Here is a 15791-nt window from a genome sequence, read left to right on the forward strand (position 1 = left end):
TGTTACTTTTACTGATGATGCAACTAGAAAAACTTGGATTTATTGTATTAAGAATAAATCTGATGTATTTGATACTTTCAAGAAATGGAAAGCTTTGGTTGAGATTGAGACAGGAAAGAAATTGAAGTGTCTTAGATCAGACAATGGAGGTGAATATTGCAGCAAAGAGTTTGATAGGTACTGTTCAGAACATGGAATTCGCAGAGAGAAGACAGTTCCAAGAACACCACAAGAAAATGGTGTGTCAGAAAGGATGAACAGAATAATCATGGAGCATGCAAGGTGCATGAGATTGCATGCAGGATTGCCTTTACAGTTTTGGGAAAATGCTGTAGATACTGCTGTTTATCTAATAAACAGAGGGCCTTCAAGTTCCTTATATGGTGGTGTTCCAAAGGAAGCATGGACAGGTAAAAAGGTAAACTACTCTATTTTAAAGCCTTTTGGTTGTGAGGCCTTTGTCCATATTGATAAAGAAAATAGAACAAAGCTTGAGGCAAAGTCAAAGAAATGTACCTTTATTGGATATGGTGTTAATGATTTTGGTTATTGCTTATATGATTACGAAAATCAAAAAATCATTAGGAGCAGAGATGTAATATTCAATGAAAATGTCTTGTATAAGAATCAGTTGCAGGAAAAGAAACAGGAAAAGAAAAACAAGGAATACGCAGTTCTTGATGAAATCATTGAAAAAGTAAAGGTGCCTGAAAAAAATAATAATCGACAACCACAACAACAGCAACCACCACAACAACAACAGGCACCCCAAACACCTGAAAGTGGTGTTAGAAGATCTACCAGGATAAGTAGACCCCCTGAACGATACTCTCCTTCATTATATTATTTATTGTTGACCGATTCCGGTAAACCCGAATGTTATGAAGAAGCAATGCAGGTTGAAAGCAGGAAGAAGTGGGAGGTAGCCATGGAAGAAGAGATGGACTCCTTAATGCATAACCAGAATTGGGATTTAGTCAGGTTGCCTGTAGGAAAAACTACATTGAAGAATAAATGGGTTTACAGGCTGAAGGAAGAAGATGGAGGAAAATAGAGGTATAAAGCTAGACTTGTGGTGAAGGGGTTTGCACAGAAGAAAGGTATTGATTTTGATGAAATATTTTCTCCTGTTGTTAAAATGACTTCAATCAAAACTATTTTAAGTCTTGTAGCAGCTGAAGATTTGCATCTTGAGCAGTTAGATGTAAAGACAGCCTTTCTCCATGGGGATTTGGAGGAAGAGATATATATGCAGCAGCCACAAGGATATGAGGTGAAAGGGAAGGAGAAACTAGTGTGCAGGTTGAAGAAGAGCTTGTATGGCTTAAAACAGGCTCCAAGGCAGTGGTATCTAAAATCTGACAAGTTTATGTCTGAACAAGGTTATACTAGATGTCACTCTGATCATTGTGTTTATTTGAAAAAGCAAAATGATGGCAACTATATTATATTGTTATTGTATGTAGGTGACATGCTTGTTGCAGGATCTAACATGCAGGAAATAAATGTGCTCAAAAGAAAATTGGCAAATTCATTTGCAATGAAGGATTTGGGGGCTGCAAAACAAATCCTTGGTATGAGAATAACTAGAGACAGGAAAAATCGTAAATTAAAATTGTCTCAGAATGAGTACATACAAAAGGTGTTGAAAAGATTTAACATGCACAATGAAAAACCAGTTAGTACACCTTTTGCTAGCCATTTCAAACTTAGCAAGGAAATGTGCCCAAAGACCCAAGAAGACATGGATTATATGTCTAAAGTTCCATATGCATCAGTAGTTGGAAGCTTAATGTATGCAATGGTCTGCACAAGGCCTGATATTGCACATGCAGTGGGAGTTGTAAGCAGGTACATGAACAATCCAGGAAAGGAACATTGGATGGTAGTGAAATGGATTCTCAGATATTTGAAAGGTACCACAAATGAAGCATTATGCTTTGGTGGTTCAAACATCTCCCTACAAGGATATGTTGATGCAGATATGGCAGGTGACAGAGATAATAGGAGGAGCACTACAAGATATGTATTTACTGTTGGAGGAACAGCTGTCAGTTGGGTTTCAAAAATCCAAAGTGTTGTTGCACTTTCAACAACAGAAGTAGAGTATGTTGTTGCTAGAGAGGCTAGTAAAGAAACGATTTGGTTACAAAGGTTTATGGGTGAATTGGGTAAGGCGCATGATATGGGCATGTTATACAGTGATAGCCAAAGTGCCATTCATCTTGCAAAGAACTCAGCATTTCATTCCAGGACTAAACACATACAACTCAAGTACCATTTCATACGATCAGTGTTGGAAGATGGAGAGTTGAAGCTGAAAAGATACACACTAGCCAGAATCCTGCAGATATGCTAACAAAAGTTGTAACTAGGGAGAAACTGAGAATATGCTCAGTTTCAGTTGGTCTTCAAGGATGATGATGAAGATGAGAAACAACCAGGTCCAAAGAGGAGTCATTGTCCAGTAAATGGAGCAGCGGTTGCTACAATCAGTCTCCAAGTGGGAGATTGTTGGGTGTGGAGCCTGATTATCTTCTATATTCAAAGGTATCACCACATAGGACCCCAGTTCGAAATGGGGGCGGCAACACCGCCCGTAAAATATTCGCTGCAGGGGGGGCGGCTGCTAAAAGTATAGTAATTTCTAGTCAATCTGGGCCGTTCATTAGGTAGATGATCTGACGGTAGAACTTATGTTTAGTTTAGGGTTTTTTCCCTAGAAGGAAACCCCTCTCTTTGTATGAGGGTATTGTTTTTGAGGCTGTGTGATAGATGTGTATTCTGTGAGTGAAAAACAGAGAGGTGAGACTGTGAGAGAAAACAGAGGATATTACAGCAGATTTGTTGTAGGTTGTGTCTCTTCATTTTGCTGGATAATAGAAAGGAAGGACTGGCTGTTCGGGGTGGACGTAGCCCAAACTGGGTGAACCACGTATATCTGTGTCTCTCTTGTTTTGTGCGTTTTATGTGTTTATATTTTTGCAATATTTTATGTGTTCCATTGCTCCGTAATATATAATTTTCTAACACTATAGGGGCAAACTTGATCCATTATAACGAAAACTTTAAAATCAACTGTCAAACTGACATATATTGGAGTCGGGTTGCTATTCGGGGATCGACATGGACCCAACAAAATAAATAATTAACAAAATAATAAATAAATAGATAAATAAATAAATAAAAATGAAAAATACAAAAAAAACAAGAATTAAAAGATTGAAAAAAAATATAAGTAAAACAAAAACAAAATGAACACTTAGTGCAATACATCTTTGAACCAATATACATCAATAAATAGGCTCTAAATTGCCTCATGGAGCGCGCGAGCACCATAGGACTGCGTAAGGGTTTTCGATAACCCTCTGCGTTCACCGCAGGGAACCTGATAACCGCATACCAAGACTGCAGCCTGATCCCATTACTTCCCATGTACCCATAGTCGACAGTTACGTTTCCCTGCCCGTTTTACCAGCCATCTGTCATTTTCGATGTCTTCCTCTACAGGTATTTTGGGCGATACAATGGATTTGGAGGAGGTTGACTACACCGAATATCCCCATCCCGACCGCATCATATTTGGTGGCCCTAATTTTGGTTTTTCGGAAGCCGGACCTAGCTATTAGTCTGATCTATTCCCTCACTCTCTCCCGGTGGTTACCTTACTGGATCCCCAATCGGCATCACTCCCTGCTGGGCTCTCTCAGTCTCCATCGGCTCTGGATTCACCCCCTCTATCACCTAGCACCCTACACATCCTAGCTGCTATCGCGCCTCCGTCGCCCCCTTTCGACCCCCATCCACCCGTCACCTCCCTCCTCGCAGAGCCTACTTCAAACCCCTATCCTTCGGTGGCCCCAAATCCTTCGGTTCCTTTACACTCACCATCTAGATGTTTTGAGACTCCAGCGGTTAGGGTTTGCGCTACCCCTTGGGCGGCACACTGGATCCGCTTGCAGACCACCCATCTACACCCCGCTTGCGCAAAGGAAAACGAAGTGCGTTAAATCTACCTCAAGGGACATCTCGGTCCGATTTGGGGAAACCTCTGCCATAGGGGAAGCAGCATCCATGGCTCGCACTATTCTGGTTGGCCATGTTCGTGGAAGGGCATATTCGGCTGCTTGACTTACACAATGGGTCAAGGAAATTTGGGGAGGGGTACTCCATGAACTACCTGAGGTACAAGTGCTACCCAGAGGCTGGTTTTCTCTACACTTTGCAAAGGAGGCCTACACTGACTTGGTGCTTGGCAGATACTGGCACATAGAGATGGCACCGGTCCTGCTAAAGAGATGGAGTCCTCTCTTCGACCCCGAGAGAGAACAAATTGGGGCTGGTCCATTATGGGTACGCCTGCCCGGTCTCCCTCTTCAGTACTGGTGTGAGGAGGTCTTCATTCAGATAGGAAATGCTCTGGGGACTTATCTTGATCATGATAAAACCTTCGTGGAATCAAGGAACAGAACCCTCGCTCGCATACTTGTACATTTGGATACCCGCGAGGGGCTGGAGGAGAAAATTACACTTCACTGGGGAAACTACACCAGGATTCAGATCTTGGACTACGAGGGGGTGCCATTTCGATGCCGACGATGTCACAAGGTTGGGCACCTATTTAAGGACTGCCCCCTCAACAAGAAGACAGAGGACTCCCCCATTGCACCTACTATCCCCTCCAAGACTGTGGCACAGACAAATCAACGCACTCCTGCACCTGGTCCGGTGCCCTCGACTCAACTGGCAACGGCTGCGACTCACTGTTCACCCTCACCACCAGTCAGCAGATCACGGGCAGCAGCAGAAGCCGAAAAAGCTTCGGGTACATCTCTATCCTCTCCCTACTCTTGTTATTCTCTCTGCTCCTCCTTGCATGTTCCATTTATATCTGCTACACATTGCACATTGCCATACTCTCCTGTTATGGCACCACCTGCTCCTTCCTTGCCCTCTCTTCCTTCGCACCCTTCTCCTCCCTCCTCACCTCGGGAACCAAAGGCCCATAGCTATAACCTTCGCCCTCGCATCTCCACTTGGGATCCCCCTCTGCAATACTCTGGGTTGGGTCTTACCATACCTCGATCTTCCTCCTTAACATCCCGTTGGCGAAAATCTGACCTTTCAAAGGCTATCCGATGAGCTGGAGCTGAAGTAGCCTCTGGTCGTCAATCTACTCTAAATGGGGTTCTTAGAGCAGTGAACACCCCTGTTAGCGTGCCCCCATGAAGTGCCTCACCTTCAATTGCAGAGGCTTGGCTAGTGCCTCAAAGAAACTAGCCTTGCGAAGGCTTTTTGAGATTATTCCTATTGACATCACTCTGCTACAAGAGACTCTTGGCCCGGCTGATCTCATCTCTGATACATTAAACAATATGTGCTCGAGGTGGATATTTTTGGCCATAGACTCTACAGGTCGATCTGGAGGTCTCGCTATTGGGTACAATCCAAAAACCATCAAAGTTAATGCATCCTGGGGAGGCCGAGGGTATATGGGTATTGATCTTTATACAGCTGAACTAGGGATCAGCCTTCGGGTAATTAACATATATGGTCCTTGTCAGCAAAGGGAACAGTTCTGGCAACATCTACTTGGACTTTCTATTGTTTCACAGGATAATATCATCATTGGAGGAGATCCCAATTTCTCTCTGGGCTATGGTGAATCCTGGGGATCCATGGCACAGGTCGACTAGATCACTGGCTATATGACCGATCTAATGGAAAGGTACAACCTGATCGATGTCCCCATGAACAAACCTCTCCCCACTTGGCGGAATAGAAGGGTGGGCGAGGCGACCCTAGCTCGCAGACTGGATATATTTATCATGAAAGGATCGGACTTCTGGGCTGCGAATCCGATTGATAGATCAGAAACATTAGCAAAAGGATTTTGCTCCAATCTAGCCCAACTTAAGCATCTGTCCATCAAGTGGGTAAAAGAGAAATTTCAGCAGGAAAATACGGCTCTACTGAACATCGAAATTGAGCTCTGCACACTGATGGATGAAAGAGGTCTAGGGTTTGTTACGGCGGAAGATAAATCCCACCTGGTGGCTCTCGAAAGACAGAAGTCTCAGATATTGAAAGATAGAGAGGAATCTATTCGTCTGCGCAGCAGAGCTATATGGTTAAAGGCAGGGGATGATAACACCCGGTTTTTTCACAATTATGCACAGGGCAGGAAGGTCACCAACACTATATGGAGCATGCCGAATCCAGAAGGAGGAGTGGCTGACACATTTAACAAACTCTCTCACCTGGGATCAACACATTTCAGGAATCTATATAAAAATCCTCCAGGATCGACTCTTGCTGACAATATAAATATTGCTGGTCATTTCCCCAGATTTGTAAATGGGGATGAAGCAGAGGCACTATTTGATCCAGTGACTCCTAGGGAGCTAGAGGGCACCTTGAAATGGTTCAAAAAGGATAAAAGCCTAGGTCCGGATGGGTGGACCATAGAATTCTACCTTGCGTTCTACGAGATTCTCAGCAATGATCTGCTAAGAGTCGTGGAGGAATGTCGGATAACCGGAACAATATATAATGCTATCAACACGAATTTTATCGCCCTCATTCCCAAATTGGACTCCTCATCCTCCTTCGATGACTACAGACCCATCTCACTTTGCAACTGCCTCTATAAGATCATCTCCAAGATCATTGCCAATCGTCTCCGCCCAATCCTATCTCGACATATTGCTCCTCAACAATTTTCTTTCCTTGAGCACCGCCAGATTCATGAAGCTATTGGCTCGGCCCAGGAAGCCATCCACTCCATTTGGACCAAACACCTAAAGGCCATCACCCTAAAGATCGACCTGGCAAAGGCTTTTGACCGTGTCAGTTGGCTATATATTAAGATGATACTCATCCACTTGGGGTTCCCCCACAACTTCATCACATGGATCATGGCTTGTATCACCACCCCAACCTTCAGTGTGCTCATCAATGGATCTGCGTCGCATTTCTTCCACTCTGAAAGAGGGCTCAGACAGGGTTGCCCCCTATCTCCACTACTATTTTTGATTGTCATGGATGGCCTCAGTCGGTTGATTGCATCAGCTAAGAGGGTGGGTGATCTTGGTGGTCTTAAGATATCAGATGACTGCTATCTCACTCACCTCCTGTTTGTGGACGACGTTATCATTTTTCTTGATGGCAGTATCAGGGACTCTCGCACCTTCTCAAAGATCCTGTCCCTCTTCTCATCTGCCACTGGCATGCTAGCAAATCACTCAAAATCCTCCATCATATACTCGCACATCCATTCAAGAGTCCCAATATGTGCACCGCCTGTTTCCTTATGGAATCACCCCGCTTGATCGGGGTCTAAAATATCTAGGATACTGGATAAAGCCTGTTGCTCAGAAAATTGCTGATTGGACTTGGCTAGTATCAAAACTGGAGAAGCGGCTAAAAATTTGGAGCCACAGATACCTATCAAAAGCTGGCAGGCTTGTACTGGTAAAATCTGTCCTTGAGGCCACACCTGTTTATTGGATGGCACTTGCCTGGATTCCTAGGAACATCTTGGCCAGGCTACATCAAATATGTAACAGATTTCTATGGAATGGGAACCAAGACAAGAGGACTTTTACCTGGGTGGCCTGGAACAAGATAGCTATGCCAAAGAAATGGGGAGGCTGGGGCCTAAAAGACCTGCCTCTATTTGCCCAGGCACTTGCTGCAAAAATGGGGTGGACATTGATCACGGGTCAAAATATTTGGACGAGCATTACTTATCATAAATATATTTGGCCAATGGATATCATGGAATGGATTCGACTCCCAAATTGGCCCAAAAATGGCATCTCTACAGTCTAGAAGGCACTACTACATTCACTGCCTCTTATCAGGGACAATTTGATCTGGAGAATAAATAATGGACAATCGAACAGCATTGGTATTGACCCATGGATTGGGAGCGGTGGACGACATTGTTTAACTAGGAATCTTATACAACATATACATGCCCAAGACATCAAGGTCATTGCAAATATAACAGTCCCTCGCAATACCACCATTCTTGCTCAAGGATGGAAGTCCGCACAGCACATCAATCTGCCCCAATGCTGGCACCACGAATGGACTGAATATATCACAACTCTCCTCGAATCTCACATAAGGATAAAAGAGGGACCAGATCAACTTATCTGGAACCAATCAGACAACGGTACCTATACTCCAAAGGGGGGCTACCAAGTGTTGATTTCTCACAAAGTTCCTGACATGATTACTTTCTGGTGGAAGGCCATTTGGAAACTTACAGCGCCACCGCGGGCCAAATTATTTTTCTGGTGCATACTAAAAAACAAAGTCCCCACCACGGAGAATCTTATGCACCGAGCCATTCACGGGCCTACCTGGTGCTCGTTGTGTAAAAACGATGTTGAATCGACAATACATCTCTTTCTGAAGTGCACGGCCCTGAAGGAAATATGGCATAGCATATCATCAGTAATCCACTTCACAGGCACCTGGGAGGGTGACGATCTGAACAAGGTCTAGGAAGATTGGTATCAATGGAACAGGGGTTCCAAAATACAGAGTCTCCCTCTTATCATAAGCTGGCAACTATGGTTGACACGGAATCGTATCATTTTTGATGGAAAAAACGCAAACTGGCCGCACATATATGCTCGCATTATAACTGTCTACAATGAAATGCTGGAACCACCTCAACCTCGTGCCAGAAGGCCCCGTGACCTGCCTCTCATAGATAAGAATACCCCATGGGCGTACTTTGATGGCGCGGCCCAACAGCAGGGATGTGGGGGAGGATTTATCCTCTACATAAACGAACAACACTATTATAAAGTCAAATTGGGATTGGGGACTGGATCAAACAATTATGCTGAACTCATTACTCTTCGTCACCTCATGCATTTCTCATTGGGCCACAATTGCATGAACATACATATATTCGGCGACTCAAAGATCATCATAGACTGGTTTAATGCTACAACTGAATGTCACACACACACACTCAGCAATATACTGGATGAAATAAATATCATGAAGGTACATTTTAATGATATTACTTGTACTCATATTTACAGGGAACACAACAGCAGTGCCGACGAACTATCCAAGGCGGCCACGACACTACCCCGAGGAGAGTGGATGATCCAGGAGCAGAGAGGGTCAAATGCTTTTCAATATTATCATCGGCCTTATATAGACCCTCAATACCACAGGGCGGACAACCCATGATCTGAATATATGATATAAACTGTACAGGTTTTTTGATTACATTTTGACGGAAAGTATATAACCAGCCCTGCGTGGCAATATGTATATAATCCAAACAGAAACTAAATGATCATCCTGCGTGATGAACTGGTTATCTATGCTGATATATTTGTTATCTATTTTGCTGAGCCATCAGGCTGACCAGACTATAGCATATGCATTTAGGTGCATCTAGAATATGTAATTTTTCAAAGTATAATGAAAGATTACGATTTTTCCAGGGGAAAAAAAGTAAAACAAAAACAAAAAAATAAAAAACAAAAAGTTAAAAAAAACCAATAAACTAATAAATAAAAATACATATTAAAACATAAAAAAAAATTAAAAAGGAAAAATGACAAAAAAAAAACTCAAACATAAAAATATATATATACAAAACATCTCCCCCAGAAATCACAAAGTAGCTTTTAGGGTTTCCAACTGCTTAACAAAGATATATATATATATATATATATATATATATATATGGGGCATAAAAATCATTTACAAAAACAAAACTAACTCACAAAAGATAAAAAAAAAAAATAGTAAAAAAATATTAAAAAAACATAATTTAAGGAAAAAAATCAAAAAGTTAACATTAAAAATACAAAAAAATAAATAAAATCAAATTGGATAAGTAAAAAAAATACAAATTAAAAAAAAATTCAAAAAAATATAAATAAAAAAATATTTAAATCATACTCTTATTTTTTTTTTTTAAACATAAAAATAAATAAAACATAATAATAATCATAATAATAATAATAATAAATAATTAAACAAAAGCACTTATAACTTATTAAAAAAAATTGTTAAAATTTAAAATTTAAAAAGAAAAAGTTAAATTTAAACAAAAAAAAATCTGCTAAAAAAAATTATAATATAAAATTAAAATAATAATAAATAAAATATAAAAAAAAAAAAAAAGAAAAAAAATCAATTAAAAAAATATGGCAGGCCAATTTCAATAATTGGCCTTCGGCCACACAAGGGCTGGAGGGCCTATTTCGAGGCCCTGCTTTGCTGGCCCTTTGAGCCCCGCCTACCCAAGGGTCAATTCTCGGAATCAACACATGACTAGGTGGGAGTTAAGGGTCAATTTTTTTTTAAATTACTTTATTTTTTAATTCTATTTATATTTTTAATTTGCCTTTTTGTTTCTTTTTTAATTTTAATTTTTTAATAATGTTTTTTTATCATTTTAATTTAATTTAATTTATTTTTATTTTCTTTTATGATTTTTTATTTTATTTTTATTTTTTAAATGTTTTTTTATTTTTATTTATTTTTAATAAAATGTTTCTTTAATTGTTTTTAATATGTTATTTTTTATGGTTTTTCTTCAATTTATTTGAAGATTTTTTTTTTTTTAATAGCATTTTATCATTTTTTATGTTTTTATATTTTTAATATTTTTTTCTCGATTTAAGTGTAATTTTTATTTTTAATGTTTTTAATTTTTATTTTCAAGGATTTTGTTTTGTTTTTTTTAATTGTTTTCCTTAAATTGTATGTTTTATTTATTTTTTTAACATTTTTTTTTTGTTATTTTTACTTGAAATTTTATAATCATTTTTTTTTGGCAAAAAATATTCAAATGTCATAATCTTTGGATATAAAATTCATTAAAAAATGATAAAATTTGTTATTTTTCCAGCTTTTTTTATTCAATTTTTTCATAAAATTATTTTATTTAACATATCATTTTTAGAGATAAGGTTCTGAAATATGTATTTTTTAAATTATTTCTATATGCAAAATATGTTTTTTTTGTCGAGTGTTTAAAATTTTTATTTTTTAGTGACAATTATTTTATGTGTATTGAAGTATAAATTAACGATATATAAATTTATAAAAATCCTAACCTCAAAATATTAATGTTATTATATTTTTTAAACTTTAGTAAAAAATTAAAAATTTTCATTATAAAACAAACATTGTAAATAAAACGAAAAACACATGTTTGGAAAACCCTTAAAAAACAAACATCTTAGGATGAAAAACCAAGAAGAAGAATAAGACAACTTGATAAATGGTTAAATAATCAACATTTAAAAAAAGTTGTGCATACTTAGGACATAAAAAAATTTGAAGTGTTAAAAATATGTCTTTAAAAAAAATGTTGATGTTTTTCAAAATTAGTATGAAAATCACCAACATTTAAAAAAAAATATCCACACTTAATGGATTAGAAAATTTAAAATATCATGGGAGAGGCAAGAGTAGGAGGGGTGATTTACAACCCCGATGGAATAATAAAATCAAGGTAAGCATGGGTATTGGGGAATGTTATGAATAATCAAGCTGGAGCCTTATTGCTTTGGCAAGGACTAAAAATCACTATATCCAAAGGTCTGCGACATCTAAGTATAATTGGAGATTCAATGATTGTTATCCAAAGATGTTCCAAGCTCAAGCATCAAAAAGACTTTGAACTTTCTCCTATGTTCCTAAGGATAGGGATTCTTCTAAGTCAATTCGAAGATTATAATTTTTCCATGTAAAATGAGAGAACAATCGAGAGGAAGATAGTCACGCCAATAGAGGCACTGCCTTAGATCAAGGGGTTTTGATCTTAGACCAAGCTAACTCCCAAATATGTCACGTCCCATGACAAAATATCTAAGAGATATGACTTCAGGTGATAAAAGGAATAAATTGCGCATTAAAGGAGACATATCACGCCTATTTAAGTATTGCTTTGAGGTATGGAAGGACTCTCTCGGGAGTCAGAGTAGGCAAATGGGATATTTCGAATCCAGATGGAGGCACAAAGGATTAACTGCCATGACGATGGCCAAGTGGAAAACAATTGGAATAATATTAAATGCCAAGACTAGGGAAGGTAGGCTCAGTACAACACTTCAGCTACGATGAGCGATAGGAATTCAATCCGATTTCAAATTGGCGGTTGCAGGGATGATGACTCATGTTGAATCTGATAAGTAGTCTAGGAATATCATTCAATGTATGAGGATGTGCGCAACATTCGACAAGGAACACAACACCATATTAAGGTGTTGGATGAACCAGCTAAATCTAAGAGTTATTCGCATATAGGGAAGGATCACTCTCAAAATGACCTCTACCAGACTCAACGGTAGAGGTGACAGTGCGAAGGAACAAGGAACTTTGTCCACAGGAGACATTGCGGCCATGGTATAAAAAATGGGGAAACAGGTAGCACAGGAGGTTCATGATCAATTCACGGTGGTGATGACTCATCTCACTGGCATCGGGAAGGATTCAGAGCTGTTGCAGAATTCAGTGGAACATCTGAACACGAAAATGATCAATTTAAACTTCAAGATTGATAGCATGGAGGTTAAGGTGGAAGTAGCGATGGTCAGTGTGTTAAAGGAGGTATTCGACCTTGGAGAAATTCCCTTGTCCAAATCTCAGGCAACTAGGGAGGAAGGATAGGAGTGCTTCGAACCTGGAATGAATATGGTTCTCAGTCAACTTGAAGATGTGGCTCGGGAGGAAATTCCACTAGAGAATCTAGAAGGCAATGGGTAGATAGTTTATTTTTATATATAGATGATATGTTATGTCATTTTGTCAAACTTTGTGGGGATTTGGAGATGTTATAGTTTAAATGATGTAAGTAGAATAGTAGAAAATAATCAGGGTAGCAACATATACTCTTCTGAATTCACTCTGGAAATCTTTGAATTAGAGAAAACTTTGAATGTAAGGGACCTGACCCATTTCTAGTTTTGAAATATAAAAATGCTACCCGTTTCTTTTAAAAAAAAGAAAAAAGAAAATTTAAAGTGTCAAAAATAAAGCCTCTAAAAAAAGGGGTTGATTTTGAATCAACACTTTTGAAAATCAACATGAAAATCACTAACATTTAAAATAAAATGTTCATACTTGATACATAAGAAAATTTAAAGTGTCAAAAATATGCTCCAAAAATAGTGCATTCTCAATCAACACTTTTCAAAATCAAATGGATTTTTTGCTACCTCAAAAAAAACAAGTAATCGGTAAAGTTCTTGTTTGATCAATAACTATTTTTTTTCGATAAGTCGAGGGGAGCGACTATACTTTTGAAGATAAACTTGAGGTATAGGTACCATCAGTTATGAATTAAGGATGACGACATCCACAAGATAGCCTTGAGAACTAGGCATGGGCATTATGAATTTTTGGTAGTACCATTTTGACTCAATAATGCTCCAACAACATTTATGTGTTTAATGAACAACATTACCTGTCCATATTTGGATAAGTTTATGTTGGTTTTTGTAGGTGAAATTTTGGTTTATTCTAAGACCAAGGATGAACATGAAGAACAATTGGTAGCATTTTTACAATTGTTGAGAATGAACAAGACCAAGGATGAACATGAATAACAATTGGCAGCATTTTTACAATTGTTGAGAATGAACAAGATTTATGCCAAACTCATCAAATGTGATTTCCTCTAATAACAAGTTCAATACTTGGGACACATTATTTCCAAGGAAGGAGTAGCAGTAGATATAGAGAAGCTCAATGCCATCATGTAATGTCCTACTACTCATAATGTGGAAGAAGTTATATCCTTTATGGGATTGGATGGGTATTACAAAAGGTTTATCTTATACTTTTCAAAGATTAGACGTCCAATCACAACATTGCAAAGGAAAATAATTAAGTTCCAATGGACATTGGAGTGTGTAGCTAGTTTTGAACAATTGAAACATTTGCTCACACATGCACCAATATTGACAATAACATTCTTGGAAAAAGTTTTATGGTTTGCATATATTATTTCAAAGAGGGACTCGATGGAGTCCATAATACAAGAAGGATAGGTGGTTTATTATGAATCAAGGAAGTATAATGAGCATGAGAGAAATGATGTCGCTCATGACTTGGAACTAACAACGATAATGCATGCATTTAAAATGTGGAGGCACTTTTGTTGGGAAGGAAAGTTTCTATAATGTCAGATCATGGATGTTTGAGGTATTTATTTTACCAACCCAAGATGAATGCAAGACATGAAAGGTGTCTAGCATTGATTAGTGAATTTGAATTTGAGATAAAGTACAACAAAGGAAAGTAAAATAAAGTAGCAATTACAATTAGCAGAAGGATACAAGTGGATCAAGTGGCAAGCATCAAGACTTGGTCAGTCAATATTAAGAAAAGGATTAGAGAGGAACTGCATCCAGATGCGCATTACTAGCAAGTGAAGGAACACTTTCAACAAAAATCAAAAGGAGTATTTAGTAAGGATTACTCACTCATAAATGATGGTATGTTGAAATTCCAAGGCAAGTGATATACACATTGTATGGGAAACTTGAAGGAGCTTATCTATGAATATTTTCATAAAATACCTTATTTAGGTCATCCTGGTTATTAGAAAATGATAACATCTATGAAAGAAGATATATTATTGGCCAAACATGAAAAGGGATGTTGTCAAGTATATTATCAAGTGCTTGGAGTGTTAGCAAGTGAAAGTGGAATGTAGACACCCAATGGGATTTTTGCAACCAATATCTATTTCTAAGTGGAAGTGGGAACTCTTTTCTATGGATTTCATCACAAGACTACCATGAACATCTAGAAAACATGATATGGTAATGGTAGTGGTGGGCAAGCTGAGTAAAGTAGCTCATTTTATAACTGTCAAGTCTACCCACAAGGAAACTAATATTTCCCATAATTTCCTAAAAGGAATATTTAGATTGCATGGTATTCCCATAAACATCATCTTGGATAGGGATTTCAAGTTCACCTGAAATTTTTGGAAAATATTGTTTGTTGGTCTTGGAATAGAGTTGGCATTTAGTACAATGTAACATCCGCAAACGGATTGACATATTGAAAGAGTAAATATGGTGTTGGGGGACATGATAAGATGTAGGTCATGCATAAGCCTAAGAGGTGGGAAGAGTTTGTACCTTTGGTATATTTTTCTTACAATAATGGATATCAGGAACCATTGAAGATGAGTCCATTTGAGGCTCTATATGGTAGAAAATGTAACACACCCATCAACTAGGATGATCCAATTAATAGGGTTCTTCTTAGACCTAATATGTTGAAGGAAATGGAACAAGAAATAGTTACTATTAGGAAAAAATTAAAGGTGGCTCAAGGTAAAAAAAAGATCTATGCAGATCAACGGAGAATGCATAAGGAATTACAAGTTGGGGAACATGTTTATCTCTGTAGTAGACCAAGGAAAAGTTCATTGAGGATTGAATCTTATGCTAAGTTAGCACTAAGGTTTTACGAACCATTTCATATCTTAGAAAGAGTGGGGCCAGTGGCTTATGGACTTGCCTTGCCAGCCATAGTGAAATCATGTGATGTTTTCCATATTTATTTTCTTAAAAAGTATGTGCTAATCATGTTGTTGATTGGTTTGTGATACAGGTGGAACCTAGGGAAGAATTCAAACCAAAGCCACTATGCGTTTAGAATCAAAGAAAGATCATGGTATGGAATCGAGTAATCAAGTAGGTCAAGGTGTAGTGGAAGAACTTTATACTGAATGAATCCATTTAGGAAATGACCGACCAAATGAGTATATTATATCA

This window comes from Pinus tabuliformis, chromosome 3_2 (genome assembly GCF_031772625.1).
Source record: "Pinus tabuliformis cultivar Carrire ecotype Pingquan chromosome 3_2, CPIR1, whole genome shotgun sequence".
NCBI classification, from domain to species: domain Eukaryota; kingdom Viridiplantae; phylum Streptophyta; class Pinopsida; order Pinales; family Pinaceae; genus Pinus; species Pinus tabuliformis.